Consider the following 24,557-nt stretch of genomic DNA (forward strand, 5'->3'; position numbering starts at 1 on the left):
GCCCTGCCCTTCATTCGCACTATTCAGAAAAATACCACTACAATCTGGCAATCACCTGCGTCCATCCCTCCCACTGCTCGAGGCGTGGAGCGAAAGTACTCAGTGCCCCCGTCCAGGTACGAGTACCTGTATACGCACCCGGCCCCAGACTCCCTCGTTGTGCAGTCGGTGAATGACCGGGAGAGAAATGGGCAGCCCGCGCCAGCGCCAAAGTCCAAGGACGCGCGCAGGATGGACCTGTTGGGCCGGAAGGTCTATTCGGCTGGCGGCCTTCAACTACGGATATCCAATCAGTTGGCTCTCCTTAGCCGCTATGCCTACGACAACTTCGTGGCCCTCTCTAAGTTTTTACAGAGTTGATTCCCACATCCTCCAGGCAGGAATTCACTGCCACTGCTAGAAGAGGGCAAGAAAGCCTCCAGGTCCTCCATCCAGGCCTCACTGGACTCTGCAGATTCCGGAGCCAGGACTTTGGCATCAGGAGTGACCATGAGGAGGATCTCCTGGCTGCAATCGTCTACCTTGCCGCCAGAAGTCCAGTATACCTTGCAGGACCTGCCTTTCGATACCAAGGGCCTATTCTCGGAGAAGACAGACTCCAGAATCCAGACCCTTAAGGATGGCCGTATTGCCATCCGCACCCTGGGCATGCACACGCCTGCTACCCAGCGGAGGTCCTTCAGGCAGCAGCCCTATCGGCCATTTAATCAGTCCAGGTCGCGGCCTGATAATGGACGCAGAGGCAGAATGAACTGCCGTAGACCATCGGGCAACCGGCATACCCAGTCCCAGGCGCCCTCTAAAGCCCCTCAAGGGCCGAAGCAGGCATTTTGATGGGACGCCCGAGGACGGCCCATCAGTCTCTTCACTGGATCCTTCCCCGTTATTTTTCAACCGTCTTTCCCGCTTCCTCCCGGCGTGGTCCCAGATTACAACGGACAACTGGGTGCTACGCACGGTAGAGTCCGGTTACCGTCTTCAGTTTGTTTCGCCCCCGCCCTCTGACCCACCCACCCCGTCCCTCTTCAGGGACCCCTCTCACGAGCAAGTCCTCTTATAAGAGGTCGAGTCTCTGCTGAGCTTGGGTGCCATAGAGGAGGTGCCGAGCGATATGCGAGGCAGGGGATTTTATTCCCGATATTTCCTAATCCCCAAGGCGAAGGGAGGTCTATGACCCATACTCGACCTCAGAGAGCTCAACAGGTACATGCTCAAGCTCAAGTTTCGCATGGTAACCCTGGGGACTATCATTCCCTCCCTGGATCCGGGAGACTGGTTTGCTGCACTCGACATGAAGGACGCATATTTCCATGTCGCGATTTACCCCCCCCTTTGAGCCCTTGGCCACGTGTTCCCTGCTCCATCTGTCGTGGAAAACAGCTTTCCTCGTCGCCATAACCTCAGCGAGGCGAGTTTCCGAGCTTCATGCCCTGACGGCTGGTCCACCGTATACCATCTTTCATGCAGACAAAGTTCAGCTTCGGCCACACCCGGCCTTCCTCCCTAAGGTGGTGTCGGCCTTCCATTTGAACCAGGACATTTTTCTTCCTGTTTTTTTCCCGAAGCCTCACACCTCAAGTCGGGAACAACAGCTTCACACCCTGGACGTCCACAGGGCCCTTGCTTTCTACATAGAGCGAACAAAATCCTTCCGACGCTCGCCCCAACTGTTCGTAGCAGTGGCGGATCGTGTGAAAGGCAAGCCGGTCTCCTCTCAGAGGATTTCCTCCTGGGTCACTGCATGTATCCGAACATGCTACGAGCTTGCTTGTGTACCAGCTAACCGCCTCACCGCTCACTCTACAAGAGCACAAGCCTCGTCTGCCGCCTTCCTGGCCCATGTCCCCATCCAGGACATCTGTAGAGCGGCCACCTGGTATTCTGTCCACACCTTCGCTTCCCACTACGCGTTGGTGCAGCAATCCAGAGACGATGCAGCCTTCGGCTCAGCAGTCTTACACTCTGCCACGTCTCACTCCGACCCCACCGCCTAGGTAAGGCTTGGGAATCACCTACATGGAATGCATAGGAGCAATCACTCGAAGAAGAAAAGACGGTTACTCACCGTTGTAAATGTTGTTCTTCGAGATGTGTTACTCCTATCCATTCCAGACCCGCCCTCCTTCCCCACTGTCGGAGTAGCCGGCAAGAAGGAACTGAGGAGCGGACGGGCCGGCTGGGGTATATATCCAGCGCTATAGCGGCGCCACTCCAGGGGGCGCCCAGCCGGCCCGCCGGTGTTGCTAGGGTAAAATTCTTCTGAAGAGCCGTGCACGCGCAGCGCGCACACCTACATGGAATGGATAGGAGCAACACATCTCGAAGAACAACAGTTACAACGGTGAGTAACCGTCTTTTAAAGGTTATTGCAAAGTTATCCTGTATGGGGCACAAAAGTTTAATATACTCTGATTTAGAAAAGAGAGTGTATACTATAATGTAAAGTTTAACAGCATGCACGCTTTGACTATTTTTATTTTAGGATTGTAGAAACAAGCTCTATACAAAGATCTTTCCAGATGGCAAAATTGCAAAGAAGTTCTAATAGGACAGTATAAAAATCAGTGTGCCAGTGGGCAGCAAACAGTTCTGACTGGGTTAGAAGAAGCAGAGGGGAAAGCAAACAGTGAAAAAGGGGTGCGGACATGGTGGAGAAAGACTGAGCAGAGCAGAGAAAGCAGTGGCAGCAGCAGTAATGGGAAAAAATGTGCAGCAGAAGTTTTGTGTCAGCGAAGTAAGCTTTTCAGTAATAATTATAGTGTAGCATAATATAGTACAGTATAGTGCTAGTGTGTGTACATGTGGATTAATAAAAATGTATGTATATGTGTTAATAGTGAAACAAATGTAAAAGATTTAAAGTGTTTAGAACTAGCTGTCAGCAGTCTGTGACAGACTGGTCATCTGAGACAGGGAGCAACCACTCTTAGAATCATTTCAAATGTATGTTATTGCAGTTTGGAATGCTCTTTAACTTGTTATAAGGGATTTGTATTCTAGATTATTGTTAGGAATTATTATTTGCACCAATAAAGAGGTGCCTCGTTTTGGAAAGAATATTGTCTTTGTGTCAATCATTTGTCAGAAGACTGTGTCCGTGTTCTCTATGTATTTCCATAGCCACTCTGGAGACCCACATCTTAGGAAAAAATATTGATTAATAGGAGAGCTAAATCTGTTTTGGGATAGCAGATTAGCACTATGATCATAAAATAATAATATAGGCCCTGTTTTCAATAAATGGGAGTTGTCTTTCTGTATATTATTTCCCCTTGCCCAAGATGGAGCAAATAATTAAGCAATCTTTTGCAAACAACTAAGTGATAAATCAGTCAGCATGGATTTGTCAAGAATAAACCATGTCAAAGTAACCTTATAGCTTTCTTTGACAGACTAACAAGCCTTGTGGATAGGTGGGAAGTGGTAGATGTAGCATGTCCTGACTTTAATACAGCTTTTGATCCTGTCCCACATGACCTTCTCATAAATAAACTATGGAAATACAACCTCGATCACTGTTTCTCAAATGCAGCCACCGTGGCCGCCTGCGACCACCACAGCAGCTTCCTGGGAAGTGGTTGGAGGCCAAGTGACCATACGTACTGGTTTTACCAGTACAGTACTGGTTTTTTGGACATTGGTCTGGTTAGTCGTGAGATGTAACCAGTACAGTTTAGGACTACAAAATCAAAAATTATTAATTTATCAAAAGATTGAGTACATCAAATCAATCCTTGATAAACCAGCCTAAATCAATTTTATTAATTTTTCCTAGTTTTATTTTACACGACGGTTCTCGTCGTTGGATCTCGGCAATACTCGGCATTCAGCACACGCACTCTCACTATATTGTGGCCGCGGCGACTCTTCGTTAATACTCCCGCACATTACATACAGCCCGACCATGGGAACTCGATGATGACGTCATCACACAGAGCCCGCCAAAATCGACCAATTCGGTGTTAGCTTCGGACTATAAAAGGCCCTCCGCAGCACAGGACAGGCACCAGTGATCTGGCATCTTCGGACCGTGACACTGGCCCTCAGAGCTCCGCGCTCTCTCGGTTACTCGAGCTTTTCGCTCCGCCATTTCCACGGCGCACCTCGCTGCTTCGCCAGGACCCGATGACTTCGCCCCCTTGGACCAGGATCGACGCCTTCGCCCCTTTGGACCAGGACCGGCGTCTTCGCCCCCCTCGATCCTGGACCGGTGACTTCGCCCCCTCGGACCAAGACTGACATCCGACGAAGTTTGTAATAATTGTTTATTTTTGGACACCCATGGCGCCAAAACGACGAAAGTGCATCTTCAATGACGAGTTAAAATCGAAATATACATTCATGAAAGCAAGTACTAATAATGACAATAGTGAGGTGGAATGTGTAAAATGCAGAAGTGTATTTTCTATTGCAAACAGTGGAAAAACCGACATTGAAAACCACATACAAACAGTCAAACATAAACGGGCCGTGTCTGCAGCAATTGCAAGTACGAGTGTGACATCATATTTTAAGAAAAAACGATTTGAAGATGCTGAAAGAAAACTAGCTGCAGCTGAAGGTTTATGGGCGTACCACACAGTAATGCATAATCACTCATTCCGATCAATGGATTGTACCTGCAAACTGATTAAAACATGTTTTGATGCCAGGTTTACATGTTCTAGAACAAAATGCAAGGCAATAGTTACCAATGTGCTGGTGCCTTATGCGAAAGTTATTGGAAGAGGATTTAGATGCTGCAAATTTTATTTCTATTTATTCGGATGCATCAAACCACAAGGAAGTAAAGTTGATTCCCATAATAAGATATTTTTCATACCAGTCTGGAATACACGTCAAAATTTTGGAAGTAAGAGATTTGCCAGGCGAAACATCTGACATAGTTACTGATTATATTTTGGAAGTGTTAAAAAAGTATCGTTTAGATACCAAGGTACTTGGATTTTGTGCTGACAAACCAATACTAACTTTGGAGGAATGCGAAGAAGTGGGAAAAATAACATTTTTACCAAGCTGAAATCAAATTTCGGTGGAAGAGAGCTTGTGGGAATTGGTTGTGCCGCTCATATTTTGAACAATGCTATACAAACTGCAGCCGACTGTGTACCAATTGATGTGCATACTTTCATCACCAAGATTTATTCATACTTTTTTTAATATATATTATATATATATACAGTGCGCGTTAATGAATTGAAAGAATTTTGTGAATTCATGGACATCGAATATAAGAAAGTCTTGGGATACAGTGCCACACGATGGTTGGCGTTACGACCCGCGATTGAGCGCGTCCTACAAATATATCCTGCCTTAAAATCATATTTTGCCTCAAACGAGAAGAGCCTCACAATTATCACAAATTATTTTGATAATTCAGAGACAGAGTCTTGGCTTTACTTTTTGCATAACGTGTCATCAATGTTCCACAATGCTATTTTGAAAATAGAAGGACAGGAGATTTCTATTATAGAAACTAGCAATATTTACAGTGACTTAAAAACAAAATTAGCTGACAGAAAAGCAAACGTTTTCTTGCCGTTACAGGTGCGGCAAAATTTGAAGCAGCTTGAGGAAGAAGGCATATTAAAACCTGCTATTTTCAAAGAAAAAGTGGTAGAATTTTATGACACATGTATTCAATATCTAGAGGAATGGGAAGGACCTATTAAGCATACCGAAAAATTCAATTGGGTTTTGTTAAACACTAAACTCACCCATGACAACATTCAAGTTTGCAGTGATTACATTCTTCAGTATTTTTCTGAAATCAATTTAGTAGAAGATGAACTGTTTGATGAAACCTGCTTTGTCCTGCGCTACATTACAGATGAAAAAATTACTCACTGGAGACAAAATTCTGTACCAGTATCGAACAGATGGATTGAAATATTCAAAGCCTTCAGTGAAAATGATGTTTCCTACAAAAATATTGGCAAATTGGTAGAATATTGTCTCTGTTTACCAGGAACCAATGCACCTGCCGAACGTCTTTTTTCTTTGATGAACAATATCTGGTCCAGTGATAAAACTCAATTACATGTTGAAACTTTGAAATGTTTGCTAATTACTAAATATAATTTTAAACTTGCATGGAATTTTATAAAAACATCCAGGAAAACGAATTATTATTAAAATCAATCCATTCTTCACAAAAATATAAGAAGCAAAATTAGGAATGTAGATTAAGTACTTTTGTACCATTTTTTATTAAAACCATTTTGTTTTACTGCTACACTTGTTTCTTTATTACTTGGATCCCAAAATCCTAAGTATACAATTATGTACTAATCTACCCATATCAAATATTTGGGTTTTTTTCGCAAAATTACTTTCATAATATATAATATAAATAAAAGAAGTACATTTTATTGTATTCTTTCACTTAAAGAAAAAAAAAGATAAGCATACTCCACAATATTTTTTCAACTTATATTCTACGACAGCGACTATTACTCATGCTGGCTGAGCTATTTTAAATGTCCTGGTTTTAAATTTGAAAAAAATGGTCACCTTATTGGAGGGGAAGCATCAGCCCCTTCCCTTCCTCCCTGTCCCTGTCGCTCCTGCATGCGCTGCCTCTCTGGAGACACAGGTGGGACACACAACGCTGAAGGAGCACGGTGAGGAGGTGGGGGGATTGAGGAGGCGAGTGGCAGATGGGGGGAGGTGAGGGGCGAGGCGAGTGGTGGTGGTGGTGGGGGTGGGGGCCTGGTAGGGGAATAAGGAGGCGAGCCGCGAGCCAGCAGCAGGGTGAGGAGGTGAGCGGGCGAAGGGGTCTGGCTGCGAGTGGTGGAGTGAGAAGGTGAGCAGTGAGCCAGCAGCAAGCAGGGTTTCTCATGGTGGGTAAGCGGGGTGTCTGTGGCAGGGGAGTGAGGCGGCGAGCAGTGGGTGCAGGGGGATGCAGCAAGCCAGTGGTGGGTGGGGGGGGGTGAAGATGCAGGCACATGGGTGGCAGGTGGAGCCCCCCCTTAGGGAAGTCTAGCTCCTGACTCCACCCCTTGCGCCCCCCTCCTGGCAGCCAGAGCCCCAAAACCCCCTGACACCTCTGTGGCTGGAGCTACAAGACCTCTGCCTGGAGAACCCCTGAGTGCCCCCTCCCCCTTGGCTGGAGAAGCCCCGGGCCAGCCAAAGCCCTGAGACTCTCCCACCCCTGACATACACACACACACACACACACACCTGCGCAGAGGACCCCTAGGCTGGCCAGAGCCTGGAGCACACCCCCCCCTCCGACCAGCAGGTGCCAACTGTGGAATTCTGCAGGTGCTGACCCAGGGCGCTGCCCATCAACCACAACCACGTAGTGGTGGTGCCCCCTCCATCCATCGCCCCTGGTCCTGGTGCCTCATCTCCCACCCCTCCATCCAGGTCTCAATTTGCCAGGATTTGCTGTGAAAAGTGGTATTTAAAAAGATACAAATATCACTTTCCATAGCAAAGTTAGCACCCCAGTGCCACCCTACCTTCAGAGCTGGGTGCCTGCCAGCAGCCACCCAGCTTGAGCACTGACACCTCCTTCATTACAAATTAAGCACTGCCTCCATTGCCTCTAGCTTCTGCTGCCTCCCAAGCTTCCCACCCACCACCCCGTCACCCATGGGCCCTGATGCCTCCCCCTCATTGTCTCAATCTCTCTTCCACAGCCTTGCACTCCAGGCCTGCTCCACTCCTTGCTTCTTGTCCCTGGTGCTCCCCCTACCATGGCACCATGGGCGGTTGTCCACATCGCCCACTCATAAGGCCCTGCTCAATCCTGGTTAAATCCACACACCCCTGCCCCCCAAATATAGAAGCCAAAATACTCCTCTGCACCAGACCGAAGCACCCCAACAATCGCTGAGCTGTAAAGTTTTAAAGTTGCCTTGTAAACACCACAAATTATAATGCAGACTTCTTCTCTTCTAAATATTGCTACAGTGTAGGCAGCGCAGAATTACAGAGATGTGGTTTCCTTTCAAATCACAAAGCATATTCACACTGTGTTTTTACATCTCCCACTACTGTAGCTCTGTAAGCAGCTATTGGTCAACCTCATCGTCAGCAAAATCACTGTGTGGTGTTTGAGCAGGCTGAGATTGTTTGTGGCAGAAGGCAAAAGAATTAAAGTCACAAATGGATATCAGAAAGTATTTCAAATAATCAGTGCCCATGAATGTGACACAGAGATGGTCCCACAGAAGCCACCTCCTGCTAAGAAAAGCAGAACATGGAAGGAAGAAAAATGAACATTTCAAGACCAGTGGAAAATGCAGTTTCTTGTGTTTCTGAAGCCGTCTGATTCCTTTTCTGAGCAAGTTGCAGTATGCGCTGTTTGTAAGAGAGAAATTCATCAAATCAAAATTTATGCAATGCTACATCACTATAGCACTCATACAGGGGTACTTGAAAGGAATTACCACATTGAGTTTCAGAGGCGCAAGCTATTTTTGAAAGACAACAGTGGAAGCTCAAAGATTTTTTCAATAAAGAGGATCAGATTCAAGTGGCTACTTTTAAAGTTGCACTATTTTGGGGGCAAGCAAGGAAACCATTCAGCGATGGAGAACTGAAAAAAATGGTTGTGGCTGTAGAACCAGAAAGTAAGCTTTTCCGAGAGATACTACTGAGCAATGACACATTACAGAGGACCACCGAGAGATGTGGCAAATTTTCTACAAAATGAAATAGCTGGAAAAGTCACAGCAAGCCCTTTTGACAGTCTGTGCTTGGATGAGAGCCTTGATGTCACAATGAATCCCAAGGTAATCATATGCGTTCACTTTTTGGACTGTGATTGCCATTGTTTTTCTGAAGGTGTTTTATGTCAGGTGAGCCTTAGAGGTAGGCCTATTGGCAAATACATTTTTTAATTTGTTCAGGGGAGAATGCAGGAGTGCCATGTTAGCTTTGACAGTCTCTGCAGTTTGACAGCTGATGGGGCAGAAGCCATGCAAAGTGCATGAGTAGGAGTGCTGAACTGCTTCCAAGAAAGGTGCACTCAAACTTGTTTTGGTTCACTGTTTTGCCCACCAAGAAGTACTTGCCAGCAAAGCTTCAATGAAAAGTATGGATGAGGTTAAATCCATAGTGAAAAAATGCATCAATGCTGTCAACACCAGCAGTGTCAATAAAGGGAAATTTACAACTCTGTGTGAAGTGGGCTGTGAGACACAAAGGTGCTGCTCAATTACAAACCAGTCCGCTGGCTTAGTTTTAATGACAATGTACAGAGGCTGTTTGAGCTCTGGAAAGAGCATGTTGAGGTTCTGAATAAAGTTTCACAGGAACTGTTCCAAAAACTACAAGATCCAGAAATACATGGTTGCCTGCTCTTTTTGAAAGCGTTTTTACCAAAGCTTGCTTCCTTGAACCTGAAGCTTCAGAAACCTCAGCTAACAATATTTGATACCATTGAAATAATTAATACATTTAGAATGAGAATCACTGACATAGACCAGCACCTACAAGAGGAACAGGACTTTTCAGTTTTTTTACAATCTTAGTCAGTTTCTTAGCTGTCAGGATGAGAATGTGCAGTAGGAGGATCTTGAAAATCGTTTCACTGATGCAGCAGTCGCCGAACGACATTACCCTGAGGCGGGTCACTCGGAGAGAGAGAGAGAGGATGCTGCGAGAATCCCTGCACAGACCAGGACCGTATGCAGCCATGCTGGTCGAGGGAATGATTCCGCTGTACGTGAGAATGGCCTGGCGCGGAAGAGTGTGCTTCCACGGAGCACCAAATAAGGCACCTCTCCCCAGGAACCTCCTGCGGAGGCTTTTCGAGTACCTCTACGAGAGCTTTGTGGAACTGTCCCAAGAGGATTTCTGTTCAATCCCTATATGTGTGGACCTTCTTTTTATATAGTTTTATATGGACAACTTTTTAGCTAGTTTGTATATAGTATATATTCCTGTTTTTTAAGAAATAAATGTTTCCATGTTTATAACACTTACCGACTGATCCTTCCCCTGATTCTGAGTCCGTGTTAACGGCCGGGGAGGGTTGGTAGGGGATCTCTGTGAGGGTGATGAAGAGATCCTGGCTGTCGGGGAAAGCGGTATTGTAAGCGCTGTCGCCTGCGCCGTCCTCCACAAACCCTTCCTCATCTTCCCCATCGGCGAACAACGCCGAGAAACTGCCCGTCGACACTATGCCATCCTCAGAGTCCACTGTCACTGGTGGGGCAGTGGTGGCAGACCCACCTAGAATGGCATGCAGTGCCTCGTAGAAGCGGCATGTCTGGGGCTGGGCTCCGGAGCGTCCGTTTGCCGCTCTGACTTTTTGGTAGCCTTGTCTCAGGTCCTTGATTTTCACGCGGCACTGCGTTGTATCCCGGCTGTATCCTCTGAGTGCCATGGCTTTGGAGACCTTCTTGTAGGTCTTTGCATTCCGTTTGTTGGAGCGCAGCTCCAAAAGCACAGACTCATCGCCCCACACAGCGATCAGATCCAGGACTTCCCGGTCTGTCCATGCTGGGGACCTCTTTCTATTATGGGATTGCATGGACTCCTCAGCAGGAGAGCTCTGCATCGTTGCCGGTGCTGCTGAGCTCGCCCCGATGTCCAACCAGGAATTGAGATTCAAACTGGCCAGACAGGAAAAGGAATTCAAATTTTCCCGGGTTGTTTCCTGTGTGGCTGGTCAGAGAATCCAAGCTTGGACTGCTGTCCAGAGCGTCAACAGAGTGGTGCAGTGTGGGATAGCTCCCGGAGCTACTAAGTTCGATTTGCATCCACACCTAGCCTAATTCGAGATAGCCATGTCGAATTTAGCGCTACTCCCCTCGTCGGGGTGGAGTACCGAATTCGAACTAAAGGGCCCTCTAGGTCGAATTAAACGGCTTCCTGGTGTGGATGGTTGAGCGGTTAATTCGAATTAACGCTGCTAAATTCGAATTAAAGTCCTAGTGTAGACCAGGCCTGAGAGAAACTTTTCCGATCAGTACACCTTTGTGACTGAACCATTCAGCAATTCTGGTTCAGCTTTGTTAGCTGCAAACAAACGTTAAAAAAAGTATGTTAGATGTGTTAGATGGTGTGGCGGGTTTTATACCTCATCAACCCATTTGATTCAAGGGGGGCAAGGTTAACCCTGCCTTCCTGCATCTACATCGGTTCTACTACCTCCCTGGTAGTCAAGGCTGTATGGCCCAATGGTCAGAGTCCCTCTAAATCCTCTTCCCCTGGTGGGATAGTATGGCCTAGCAGCCAGAGTCCCTATAGTGCGCTCCTAAAGCAGCCTGTCCCAATGGCCAGAGTCCCTCTAAATCCTCTTCCCCTGGTGGAATAGCACGGCCTAGCAGACAGAGTCCCTATAATGCGCTCTTAAAGCAGCCTGTGCCAATGCCCGGAGTCTCTCTAAATTCTCTTCCCTCCGGGGGATAGCGTGGCCTTGCGGCTGGAGTCCATATAGTGCGCTCCTAAAGCACCGTGGACCAATGGCAAGAATCTCTCTAAACTCTCTTCCCCTCATAGGATAGTGTGGCCCAGCGGCAGGAGTTCATCTATCTCCCTGAGGTAAAAGAGGGGTCAGTGAACTGTCATCACCAAAAAAAGGGGGGGGGGAGTTAGAGACCCCCGGTAGGGGAGCCCAGGCCCACCCGCCTTCACCAGGCTCCAACCAGGGCCCTGTGAGTGACGGCGTGATCTGCCATTGGTCAGCGGGGAATCCTACCGCAGCACGCTGCCCTCAGAGTGGTAGGAGATACCATTCCCTTCCCTTCCCAGGGTCACTTCCTACCAGTTCTACAAACGTAGCAGTCCCTGTGGCATCAGGGTCTTCAGGTTCTTCAGCACCTGGTGCTCCCTGAGGTTCCAACAGCTGCCTGCCTACGGTGCCGGGCTCCTCAGTGTCGCAACTCTAGACCTTTGCCCCAGTTTCTGGCCTGGCCAATTGTCGGTCAGGTCAGTGCCGTGTGCAAAAATGCAAGCATGTCGGGTGCAAATGCAAGCGTGCTGGGTGCAAATGCAAGCGTACTGGGTGCAACCCCCTGTTTACGTAGAGGGCTCCAGCCCGGAACCCGGAAGGCGAAGGAGATGGGAACCAATCCGACACTGGCACAAGTAAGGGACCCCAGATAAAACTGTATCCCATGCCAAAATCAATAGGAGTCCCCGCGTGTTAGCTGAGAGGCCTGATCACCCTATCAGCCAGGAGTTTCCTCTGGATTTTGCCGGCTCTTGTCGTGTCGTGTCGTGTCAAAGCCACGTCCCACCAATCTGCCATGTATTCGGTGTCCATGCTGCTGGTCAGTTGTATCTGGAGTGTGGTATGTGGATTTTAAGTTTTTTATAGACACTTTGTCTTTGCCTAAGTTCTCTCATTTTGTACCCCCTTTACTGAGTATAAAGCAGTGTATGTTTTTACTGTGATACTACCTCTGGCTAATTACTGTTGCCTAGTATCTTCCCTTCCTTGTTTTCCCTGTTCCATTCAGTGTAAAATAGTAAGAAGTATGCATTTGTATTTTGACAGTATCTTAAGTGCATTTGTATGTTGACAATATTTCAGGTGCGTTTGTATTTTGATAATATCATAGGTGTGTTCGTACTTTAATAATATCCTGGTTAACAAATTACCCTTCCCTGGCCCAAGTTGTAACAACTCTTCCCCCCCTGTTAAAAATAAACACAGCTATTTAGCTTTAAACCTCATTGTGCTGCTTTCCGTTGCTCCTCTCCCATTAAAAGGCTTCTTGAACCTCATTTGTCTCGGACATGGCATCACGAACAGGATTGGGCGAAGAGAACTGCTCTCCACCACCCACCCATGTTAATTGTCCGTGGCGAACTAAGGCTACCAACAAAACCCCCGACGACGAGTTTAATCATTTCCAATATCATGTTATGCTCGATCGGGGGCATCCTGAAGCAATTAGCTGGAGCTGTATTATTGGAATTGGCTATTTGAGCCAAACCTACACCGTTAGCCTGTCTATTGGCGCCGCAGGCTGTCTTTTAACGTGTCATATGGGCCTTCAGCTAACCCCTACAGAGGCCAGTTATCGGCCGACCTGCACCAAGTCCGGGGAAACTGGTGCTGGGACTGATCTGGCACGGTTATGGAAGGAAGCCCAAAAAGTTTTAAGAGCGGCTGGTGGCACCTGTTCACCCACCATTAACCCCCCCAGGCTCCCAAGCGGGGGCCCTGCACATGAGCTAGTGATTCAACTCATCCAAGAATTAGAAGGCCGGAAAAAAATCTAAAAAGCTCCGTCCCGACCAGTATAAACCAGAAGCCGTTGCCAGAGCCTATCATAAAATTTTAAATCTGGCCCTGGATAAATTAGCTATATTCATGGGGGCTTTAACCTCTACTGCACGAGAGATAACCAAGACCCCCAAGGCTCTCCATGTGACCCAATCACCGCCTGAAACCCCCGAATCTTCTCCCCCACCGTACCCATCAGCTCCCAGTTTATACCCAGCCTTACCACCCCCTTCTCCCGAAGTGAACCCAGAAAAATCAGATCCCCGCCCAGTTGAGGCCATGCCAGTGCAGCTAACGCGCACTAAGGTGGACCCAACCGGAGCACAAAATATCACCTACGAATGGCGTACCCGCAGTAAGGTGTGTCGCAACCCTATGCTCAGTTATGGTTTCTGTATGGCCAATTGTCAGTCTACGGCCACCTTGTTCTGGTAAAAGGACAAGGCAACCTCCATTTTGGGTCAGGTTCTTGTTCCTCAGAAAAGGCAGGAAAATGAAGAGAGCGGGAACCTAACCTTGCCCAGCAACATTGTAGTGCCGTGTGCATATTCCCGCCCTTTCTGCCTGGTCAATTGTGGGTCACAGTAGAGCCATGTGCAAAAATGCCAGTGTGCCGTGTGCAGCTTCTGTTGACGTAGAGGGCAACATCTCGGAGCCTGGAGGGCGTAGGAGCCAGGGACCAATCAGACGCTAACACGAGTAAAAGAGCCTTTGAATAAAACCATGTCTCCCACCAAGATTTGGAGGAGTATTCGCATGTTAGCTGGAAGACTTGGATCCTCCTTCCAACTAGAAGGGTCTCCTGCGGATTTAGCTGGCTCGGATCGAGTGGGATTAATTCCCATCAATTCTTCATGCTCTCGGTGTCTGTACTGCTGGTCAGCTGCGCCTGGAGTGCGGTATTTGCATGCTAATTTCTGTAAGATTCTGTTTGCCTAGCCTCTTCCCCTTTTCCCCTCCCTTACTTAGTGCAACGTTGCATGTGTACAGTATATAAGAGTATTAATTATTGTTCTGGTTAATTGTTGCATTTTGCAATATTTGGTTAATGCTGGCACAGTTTATTTAGTTTTGTATATATGTTCTGGATTTTAGTAAGTAGTTGATTATAGACTGTTTCAAGTTGTGTAAATTACTGTTCTGTCTCTGTGTTTGTCTGTCTTTTTGTGGAGTGTTTAAGTCTGGGTGCCGTCTCCATCTGGGGATCGGCCAACCAAGGGGTTTCTGTCCCCGCGGTCTGAGTGAGTGGAATCTGCACAATCGCAGCCGCACCACACTTTGGGTAAAACCCTTGGTGTGAAAGCAAGGGCGGTTGAGGCAGTAGCCTGTGGGCTCCTTTTGTGTGTTGCACCGGGCACTGCTCTGACGAACCCGAATTTCCTTTTTGTGCAATTGGTGCATATTTGTCCACTTAGTGTAAAGTAGTGAGTAGTGTAAATTTGTATGTTAATAATTTCTCAGGTGAATTTGTATTCAGACAATTTTGGGGTGTGCTTGCATTTTGATAACATCTCAGTTAAAGAATTGCCCCTTTCCCTGGCCCAGGTTGTAACTTTCCCCCAAATAAACACAGCCACTTGGCTTTAAACTTTATTCTGCTGCAGCTTGTTTTTTCCTCTCCCAATAAAAAGCTGTTTGAACCCGTATTGGTCTCGGGCAAGGCAGAGATGAAAGATTTCATTAGAGACACCGGCCGGGAGCCAAACGTGCCGGTGTTCACTTGGTTAGGACGGCTTATTCTAGAATTCGGCCAGGAGTTAGTTGACCAGGAGGAGGCAACCTTACTCTCCCGAAGTGCCGCCTGGTCTAGGGGAACTGCTCACGGAGTACTTCTTGCGGCCCCGGTCTGGTCCATCCCATCCCGGCAGCCGCATATTTACAAGTACAAAACAGCCCCCGAGCATTCCAGCTTCCGCCAGAGGGTGTCTCTACCCCCTGCCGTTTAATTTATACCATCGCGGGGGCGTCCCTCATTTGGTGGGATCCCGTACAAGCACCACTGGGTCTAACACCGGCACAGCAACAATTACACGCATTTCAAGCTTATTGCTACGTAAGCGTACGGGTCGTGTTGTCCACGTCCAAGGACTCAACAGCATCGAGTCCCGACCCGAGGTCAAAGTAAAAGCTACCCTTCGGGGCACCCCCGTTCAGTTTACTGCTCTTTTGGGAGATCAGGCCATTCTTGGGGTAGGCGAGTTAAAAGCTTTCAAATTAGCCCCAGTCATCACTTCCGCCCTACCAGCCGCCTTAATTGCCAACCCCCATGAACCCCGTGCCAGTAACCCAACACCGTGGAAATATCAACCTATCCCCACTCCCCTCCCCAGGGAAAAGCCTTCATTAGTCAACTGCTAGCCCAACTTGAAAGCACCCAGCATATCTGTCGCGTTACCACCAGCCGATAATTGTCCAGCGCATGGGGCATTCCAAAGCCCCACAAGCCCCATGAGTTCTGTATGGTTATTGATTATCGGTCAGCCAATCAACATATTGAGACTATTGCATTTGCAAGTCAGTGGGATCTACCCACAATTGAACGCGCCCTGCTTAATCGTCAGGTCAAGTGGGCATGTACCCTCGACCTTAAGGATATTTTCTACCAAATACCCCTTTATGACCCACAAGGGCTTCTCAATTTTGCATACAAGGGCGCCCAATATCAGTGGCGGGTCTGCCCCCAAGGGTACTGGAACTCACCCGCCTGTGCTACTGAGGCCCTGAGTCAGACCCTTCAAGTCGTCTCACCCCAGCCCGGGTTCGAGGTCATCCATTACGTGGACGACATTCTCATCTGTGGTCCCGATCCCGACCCTGTTCCAACCCTCACCGATCAAGTTCTCCAGGCCCTAGATAATGACAGGTGGGAAGTTAACAGGGGAAAAAGTTGCCTACTGCCGTCGACCTCATTTCAGTTTTTGGGGTTTAACGTTGAGGAGGGAATCCTCCAGCATTCCTCATACCATTTGTTACAGCCACAGTTTAAGGTGGGAATTTACCCCTCCCAGAAACAAATTCAAAGAGTACTCGGAATACTTAATTACCACCGAGCTTTGCTCCCGGCCAATTTGTTCAATGCTCTTTCCACTGTCCAGCAATTCGCAAAAAGCAAAAGGCTGCTCTGGACTTAGGAAGCTAATCAGGCGGTGAACAATTTAACAGCATGGCTCCACTCTAATCCAACCCTCTATCGATGGGACCCCAAAAACTCGATCCTTATCGAGTTATCAGTCACTACTCATGGCGTGAGTGCCGTTATTACCCAATCAAACCACCCAGTATATCACAGCGCCCACGCCTTTAATGGTCCAGAGTACCAGTATGGATCAGTAGGACACATGTTCCTTGGGGTCAAGCTGGCCGCTCCTTGGGCGCGACTAGCTCATGGGAAGCTCCAGGGCCCCCATGTGCAGCTTATTCCCTGGCTGTCATTTACTCCAGCCCCACAGTTCCACGGTTCATCATTCACTTGGGAAAAACTGGTGTTTATAGCACAAGAGGCTTTTGGTCAATGGGTATTATGCTCAAGCTCCACAGCTGAGGAGGGCCCCAGCCTAGCCGAGCTTAGCGCGTTTGACCCATGGATTCTATCCAACGGGGGCACGCCCCCCTCCCCCCGTGCTGGTATTCTTTGCCAGCGGTGTGAAACGTTTCAGGCCGAACTCCTCCCGAATCATGTCTCAGCCCAATTAGCTGAAGTCCAAGGGATATTCTTAGCCGCCTCCCACCTCTCTTGTGCCCATCCTCGTACTCGGGTCGTGCTTGGTATTGACTTTGCTTACGGGGTATCGATTCTCACTCATGAGGGACAGCCGCGAGCACATGAGGATCTATGGGAGCAAATCTTCACCCTCATGTATAAAACCAAATTACCCTGGTTCATTACTCATTGCCCCTCCCACCGACCTGACAGCAACCCCCTCCACACCACCCTTGACCAACGACTTCGGGCCTTTAAGGCCAAGATTCTTAGTAGCCCTGAAGTGTCTTCCACTACCCTTACTGGCCCCCGGGACACCTTTTTAATGTGACTGCATGAAGAATGGGGACACTTACCTGGGCGAGCCCTCCACCAAGTTCTCATGGCCCATGGGCGCCGTAAGGCGGATCTAACTCGTCAATGCTGCGATGAGGCCATTCATACCTGTCAGCAGTGTCAGACAAGTCGCCAAACGTCTCGGCCTGCCGTAGCTCACAGAGCATTACAACCCCAGCTCTTCAGGCCTGGGCATCATTGACAATTGGATCTAATTGGCCCCCTAGCTGGAGCCAAATTATTTCCAAAGGGGCTAGTAACTGTGGATTTAGGCTCCCGCCAAATTCATTGCTCGCCTCTAAAACGATCTACAGTCCCAGCAGTTAATAGGGCATTACTTCAAGTCTTTGCAACCTGGGATGTCCCCTCTGAGATCCAAACTGATGGAGGCCCCCCATTTACCAGTCATAGCTTTGAGGCCTTAGTCACCAAATGAGGCGCTCAGCTCCACGTTCATCTCCCCTATCAACCCCATAGTAACGGTGTCGTGGAGCGTCGCATTGGGATCCTCAAAACACAACTTCAGGCCATCACTGGAAAACCTGACTATAAAGGCTGGCATTTGGCCCTGCCCCAGGCCCTTATTACCTTAAATGCGGCCTATAGTCGATGGCCACAAATTGATCTGGAACCACCCCCACATTGGAAACCAGTTTTCGCCCCCCAGGAACCGGTGTGGCTATGCGCTCCAAATGCGTCCGGGCGCTCACAGCCCCTCCCAGCCGTTGTATCCAGGTCCGGCCACTTCCCCAACATGTATCATGTTGTGTGCACCGGTCAATCAGAAACCCAGCTGGTTCATCACAACTGGCTCAGCCGGCGATCATAACGTAACAGGACCCGCCCTAGGGCCCGTCCTATCTCCCATTCTCTCGTTTCAGGTTCATTTGTGACCGCATCGCCCGCCTCAGGATCCCCTGGTGAAGTGGACTCTGGCTTACGCCCGTCAAGAAATCCTAGCCACTAATCCGAATGACGTTTCTCTTATTCCCCCAACCCACCACTGTATTGTATGCTCTAGCCCCCAGTTCTTCCCTGGAGGACTCCCACTTTTCTTTGGCTTTTTCCCCATTACTAATGTATCTCACGAGGAACCTGCCTCACAGTGCAACGAACCCAATTGGCCTTGGCGACACCTCATCATTCATTCATGCCCAACAGATCTCCATAGTCTTCTATCCTGTTCCACTGCAGTGCCTGTCTGGTGATGTTGGTTGGCTGCTTGCGTATTGGCGACACCTGTTTACCTGTAATTCCTCTGAATCGGACCAATTTACAACCCCTAGCGCCCCGATCTCCCTTTCCGACCCCGAGCCACTAGCCAGCCCTTGTTTTGTGTTCTTGGGCCCCAGTTCCACTCGTTCTTGGGGGTCGTATCCCAATTGTTCCCATTTTTATATGGCCCCTGCCCCTTTCTCCCCAGATTCCTCCATTCTAACCTCCCCCGACTGGTATACGGAGCAATATGAAGTTACTCTGTCTGCCCTTAAAAAACTATTCGTGCCTATTACTATTTTTAATACCACTCTAAATTTAAATTCCCCCCGTTTTTCGACAAATCCCGACATTCAAACCGTCGGACTTAGGGCCGTCGATTGGGCATGCCGATCCTGGCTCACCACGGTCCTCCTCACAAATAATCGCCGTACTCCAGCTCTAAGTCCCCTGCAGGGCTTGGGATGGCTCACCGCAGACCTCCTCACACGTAATGAAAATCCCCTTTTGTTTGCCCAATTGTTTAATACATCCGCTTTGTATCCTCCCCCCGGAATTTATTGGTTATGTGGGGACGGTGTCGCTTGAAATCAACTTTACTCACCCAACGGTGTTTGTGCCCTCAGTCAAGTTTTTATTAAAGGAGGGGGCATCTTTCACAGACCTCCCCACCACGTTCGGCCCACAGAAGCGTGAATTTTCATGGTGGACCCGTCTAAAATCCACCACTGAAACTCTCTTTTGGGGCTATGTACAGTTCAATCCCCTTAGCTATGCCTTTACTCTTAACCAGCTTCGTAGTCTTTCAGAAAATTTAGAAACGCTCACTAATCTTACAGCTCTTGGATTCCTTCAGGTTGATAATTCCCTCACTGTGCTAGCCGAGTATGCTGAGCAGAATCGCCTCATGATACAAACCCTGCTGCACCAGGACTTTTGTGAAGCCCTGGAAAACCTTGACCCTCGCTTCAAAGGCCAGTGTTGCCTTCGCCTTCGTCCCGGATGGAACAACGTCTCCGCTATCTCTCAACAGCTGTCATCCCTGGCTGTCCGCATTCATGACGAACGCCAATCTTGGGACTGGTGGCAAACCACTTTGTCGGGTTGGGGACTGGGATCATGGGCACAATCCCTTAAGCAATGGTTAATTATTGCAGCAATTGTTATTGTTGTGTTTTGTTTAGGTCTTGCGATTACCAAAGCTTTAATTGTAAAAGCTGTATCTGCGTTCCCTGTTCAGGCTGAATATTCCCCTCTCCAGACAACTGACAACCAGTCGGACACCGGGTCCCCAATCTAAATTTTTATCCCTCTCCTAGGCTCGTCCCCCTTCCTGGGCATGGACTGACCCTTTCGTGATGGACTGACAATCGGCCACGGGGGCATGCCCTAGACCTTTGCCCAAATTTCTGGCCTGGCCAATTGTCGGTCAGGTCAGTGCCGTGTGCGAAAATGCAAGCATGTCGGGTGCAAAGGCAAGCGTGCTGGGTGCAACTCCGTTTACGTAGAGGGCTCCAGCCCGGAACCCGGAAGGCGAAGGAGATGGGAACCAATCCAATGCTGGCACGAGTAAGGGACCCCAGATAAAACTGTATCCCGCGCCAAAATCAATAGGAGTCCCCGCGTGTTAGCTGAGAGGCCTGATCACCCTATCAGCCAGGAGTCTCCTCTGGATTTTGCCAGCTCGTGTCGTGTCGTGTCAAAGCCACATCCCACCAATCTGCCATGTATTCGGTGTCCATGCTGTGTTCAGTTGTATCTGGAGTGTGGTATGTGGATTTTAAGTTTTTTATAGACACTTTGTCTTTGCCTAAGTTCTCTCATTTTGTACCCCCTTTACTGAGTATAAAGCAGTGTATGTTTTTACTGTGATACTACCTCTGGCTAATTACTGTTGCCTAGTATCTTCCCTTCCTTGTTTTCCCTGTTCCACTCAGTGTAAAATAGTAAGTCGTATGCATTTGTATTTTGACAGTATCTTAAGTGCATTTGTATGTTGACAATATTTCAGGTGCGTTTGTATTTTGATAATATCATAGGTGTGTTCGTACTTTAATAATATCCTGGTTAACAAATTACCCTTCCCCGGCCCAAGTTGTAACAACCCTCCCCACCTGTTAAAAATAAACACAGCTATTTAGCTTTAAACCTCATTGTGCTGCTTTCCGTTGCTCCTCTCCCATTAAAAGGCTACTCAAACCTCATTTGTCTCGGACACTCAGCTTTCTCCAATAAGGGTCGCAACTGCTCCTGGGCTAAAGCCTCCACTTGGCGTCCTCCTTCCTCAGCCACCAGCCCTGACTGAACAGCTCTGCAGGCTTTTATACTTGACTCCCAGTTGGAGCAAGCCCAGCAGAGCCTCGGGGGCATGGCTTCTTCTGCCAGCAGGGAAGGGTTAACCCTCTCACTCCCAGTGTGGGGCCAGTCCTCCCCGTCACAGACGGACACTGAGCTAGAGAACATGAGTTTCAAGTGTTTGGTCGAACTACTTCGTAGGTTGAATCATGGCGAGCATACAACAAGGTGCACTACAATTAGCAAAGGCTCCAAAGTCACAACATGCATCACAAGCATCTATACAGGAGGGAACTCGGAGGAGGAGGCAATCGGAACAGGAAGCAGCAAGACTACAGATGGCACAAATGCACCGACCAATGGGAGTGCCACTGAAAATCAGCTCACGTGCCGCCTTTGGCACGTGTGCCATAGGTTGCTTACCCCTGCAGTAGAGGCAGCTCAGACGGCTGCAAACAATCCAAGTTACGAGATTAACACTACAACCCTTGAGCTGATAGGATTATTACAGAGGAAGGTTTCTCCTGCTGTTCCAGTAAGCTTGCCGTCCATTGCAACAGACGCACGCTCTCTAATCCCTCCAATGCCTGCTCAACAGTTCCATCAGCACGCATGATTCATCCCATGGGTGCCAACTTCTCCTGTTGCTGGTAGGTGCTCATGCCAGCCCTACCCCCCAGCCAGACTCCACCCCTGCCCTTCCCCTGCCCCGTTGGCGCCTATGATTCAGCCCACACCTTGGCAACCAGCTATACCCCAGCCCCAGCCCTTCTCCTCTCCTCTAAACACTTCTGTAGGCATTGGTCCTGCAATTGGTCTCGTAAAGGGCGCTTTCCCAACCAGGCAAAATCCTCTCATTTAAACTCTTTTAATAAATAGATTAAAAAAAACAGATTAGCTTCCTTTGACACTTTGGATTTAAGGAATCTCAAGTTATTCATGCTGAAAATGTGCAATGATTCAAGAATGAAAACATACTTCTGTCAGCCTGCTGTTACAGTACAGGAGTTCTGGAGTAACTGTCGCAATCCGATTCATAGTTATTGTTAGCCAAATAGGCTCGTTCCCCCTGAAGCTTTTCCAATTACCCCAAGGAGGCACGGAGAGACAGGGGGACGGTTACCAGATTCTTTATTCGGTCAGCTGAGCGGGTGTCCCTCTCGGCTCGCGCCTGAGAAAGGAGCACACTATACAGGTCCGAGACAGGTCCTTTTATACCTTCGAACAAACAACTTAGCGTGTCAAATTCTGCTAACCTATGCATTCTTTACATTTGTGTCTGGCAGAAATTAGGGACCATCTGTTCGCCTCCCCCTCTCCCTCACATCCCTTCGATATGGTTCCCCTTTCTTTACATCCTCTCCCATGGGTAGGCACATCTGTTTAACTCATTCCCATTTTTGGTATACATCATATATATATATCCTGTGTCGCTGTAACTTTAAACGGGGGTAGCAACTGGAAAAACAAGCGGGGAAAATGACAAATGCCTGAGCATATATTTGGCTTAAGCATATATCTGGCACTTTTGTCTAACATTATGGCTCTGTATGGCCAATTGTCGGTCCACGGCCATCTTGTCCTGCTAAAAGGACAAGGCAGCCTCCATTTTGGACCAGGTTCATGTTCCACAGGAGAGGGCAGAGACCTAATCCTGCCCAGCAACACTAAAGTGCTGTGTGTACTTTCCTGTTTTTTTTCTGCTGGGCCATCTAAAGGTCAGGCTAGTTCTGTGTATGAAGGCCTGATTCTGCCCGGCAACCTGTTTTTTTTTGGGTCGGTCGTCTGGAGGTCAGGCTAGTTCTGCCCAGCAACTCCAGAGTACTGTATACAGAGACTTAATTCTGCCCAGCGACTCACTTTCCCGCTCTTTTTGGACCCAGTCATCTAAGGGTCAGGTTTGTTTACTCGTCAACTCCAGTGTGCCGTGTACAAACCCTTCTGACGTGGGGTGGCAACAGCTCGAAACCTGAAGGGAGGAGGGACCAGGGAGCCAATCAGATGCTGACACAGGGAGTGAGACCCTTCTATAAAACTAGGTCCCCCCCCAAAAATTTGTGGGGAGCATCCACGTGTTAGCTGAAGGACCTGATCACTCGTTCGGCCAGGGTCTCCTCCCGGTAAAGTGCACTCGTGTCGTATCGTTTGGATTCGTTGTCGTTTGGACCCGATCCCTGTCTGCTCGTCATGCTTCTGGTGTCTGTTCTGCTGGTCAGCTGCGCCTGGAGTGCGGTATTTGCTTTTTGATATCTGACAGTTAGCTTATCTAGCCTCTTATTTTTTCCCCTCTCTAACTTGGTACCAAATATCTACTCAGGATATCAGGATTGTATTAGTGAGCTCAGAATTGCACAATTGCTTAGCTAGCTTGTATAATTGTTCTACTTGTTATCGAATTGTTAATTGCAAACTGTTTTATGTGTTTGAATCACTGCTCTGTCTTTGTCCGGAGTGAATGAGTCTGGGAGCTGTCTCCACCTGGAGATTAGCTGACCCAGGGGTTCCTGTCCCCGCGGTCTGACTGAGTGGAATCTGCCCAGCTGCAGCCGCACCACACTCTGGGTTACCCTTAGTGTGAAACCAAGGGTGGCTGAGGCAGTGGCCCGTGGGTCTCTTTCTCTGTGTAGCACCGGGCATCGCTCTGACGAACCCGATTCCTATCTTGTGTGATTGGTGTGTCTGCCTATTTGGTGTGGTGTGGTGAGCAGTATAAAGTATATTATTACTGTGTTTTGGGGTGTGTTGTACTTTTAATACCATCCCAGCCAAAGTTGCCTACTCCCCCAGCCCAAGTTGTAATTATCCCCTAAATAAACGCAGCCACTTGGCTTTTCACTGTTATTCTGGTCCAGCCTGTTTTCCCTCACTCAATACCAAGCTTTAACGAACCGCAATCTAATTCGGACAGTAACGTGTACCTGTTTGAGGGCACCTACAAGTCCCTAGTTAAAGTTGCTTTGCTTTTCTTGTCCCTGTTTTCTACTACTATGTGCGTGAGAGGGCATTAAGTGCACTTCATATCCTGAAAAACAAGAACCGAAACCACCTCACTGATGCCAACCTCGAAGGTTCTCTTCTAATTTCACAGGAGATCCAAGATCCTGCAGACTTCCTTTCAAAAAGCTGCTAAGATTTTGCAAGTAATCTGATCCACATAATGGATGTGGTAAAACCCAGAACTTTTATTATCACACTGTATTTCTAACATACAAAATAAAAGGATTGTTTGTTATTATTATTACTGGATTGGATTGATTTTTTTTGTCTGTTTCTGAAATAAAAAAATTAGAACAATTTGCAGATATTATTTTTTATTTATTATTTGGACTTCTATTATGTCAAAGCATTTTTAAATTTACTTCAGAATTGTTGTACAGACAACCACTTTTACCAAAAACGTAAAAGAAACAATCATTAAAAAGACAAGAACCTGCAAACACCTTTTTTTGTGCTTCTATTCTGTTAGGTCATAAGAACATAAGAATGGCCATACTGGGTCAGACAAAAAGGTCCATCTAGCCCAATATCCTGTTTTCCAACAGGGGTCAATGCCAGGTGCCCCGGAGGGAACGAACAGAACAAGTAATCATCAAATGGCAAACAGAACCTAGAGACACCATCCCTGCCCATCCTGGCTAATAGCCATTGATGCACCTAACCTCCATCAAAGTATCTAGTTCTTTTTTGAACCCTGTTATAATTTTGGCCTTCACAACATCCTCTGGCAAGGAGTTCCACAGGCTGACTGTGCATTGTGTGAAAAAATATTTCCTTTTGTTTGTTTTAAATCCGCTGCCTATTAATTTATTTGGTGGC

At 47.9% G+C, this 24,557-nt stretch overlaps 1 pseudogene; it reads left to right on the forward strand.

Annotated features, from left to right (window-relative positions):
• Positions 1-489: 489 nt before the first annotated feature.
• Positions 490-23,885, forward strand: LOC120397262 (annotated as a pseudogene).
• Positions 23,886-24,557: the final 672 nt, after the last annotated feature.

Source organism: Mauremys reevesii, linkage group 2, assembly GCF_016161935.1.
Source record: "Mauremys reevesii isolate NIE-2019 linkage group 2, ASM1616193v1, whole genome shotgun sequence".
NCBI classification, from domain to species: domain Eukaryota; kingdom Metazoa; phylum Chordata; order Testudines; family Geoemydidae; genus Mauremys; species Mauremys reevesii.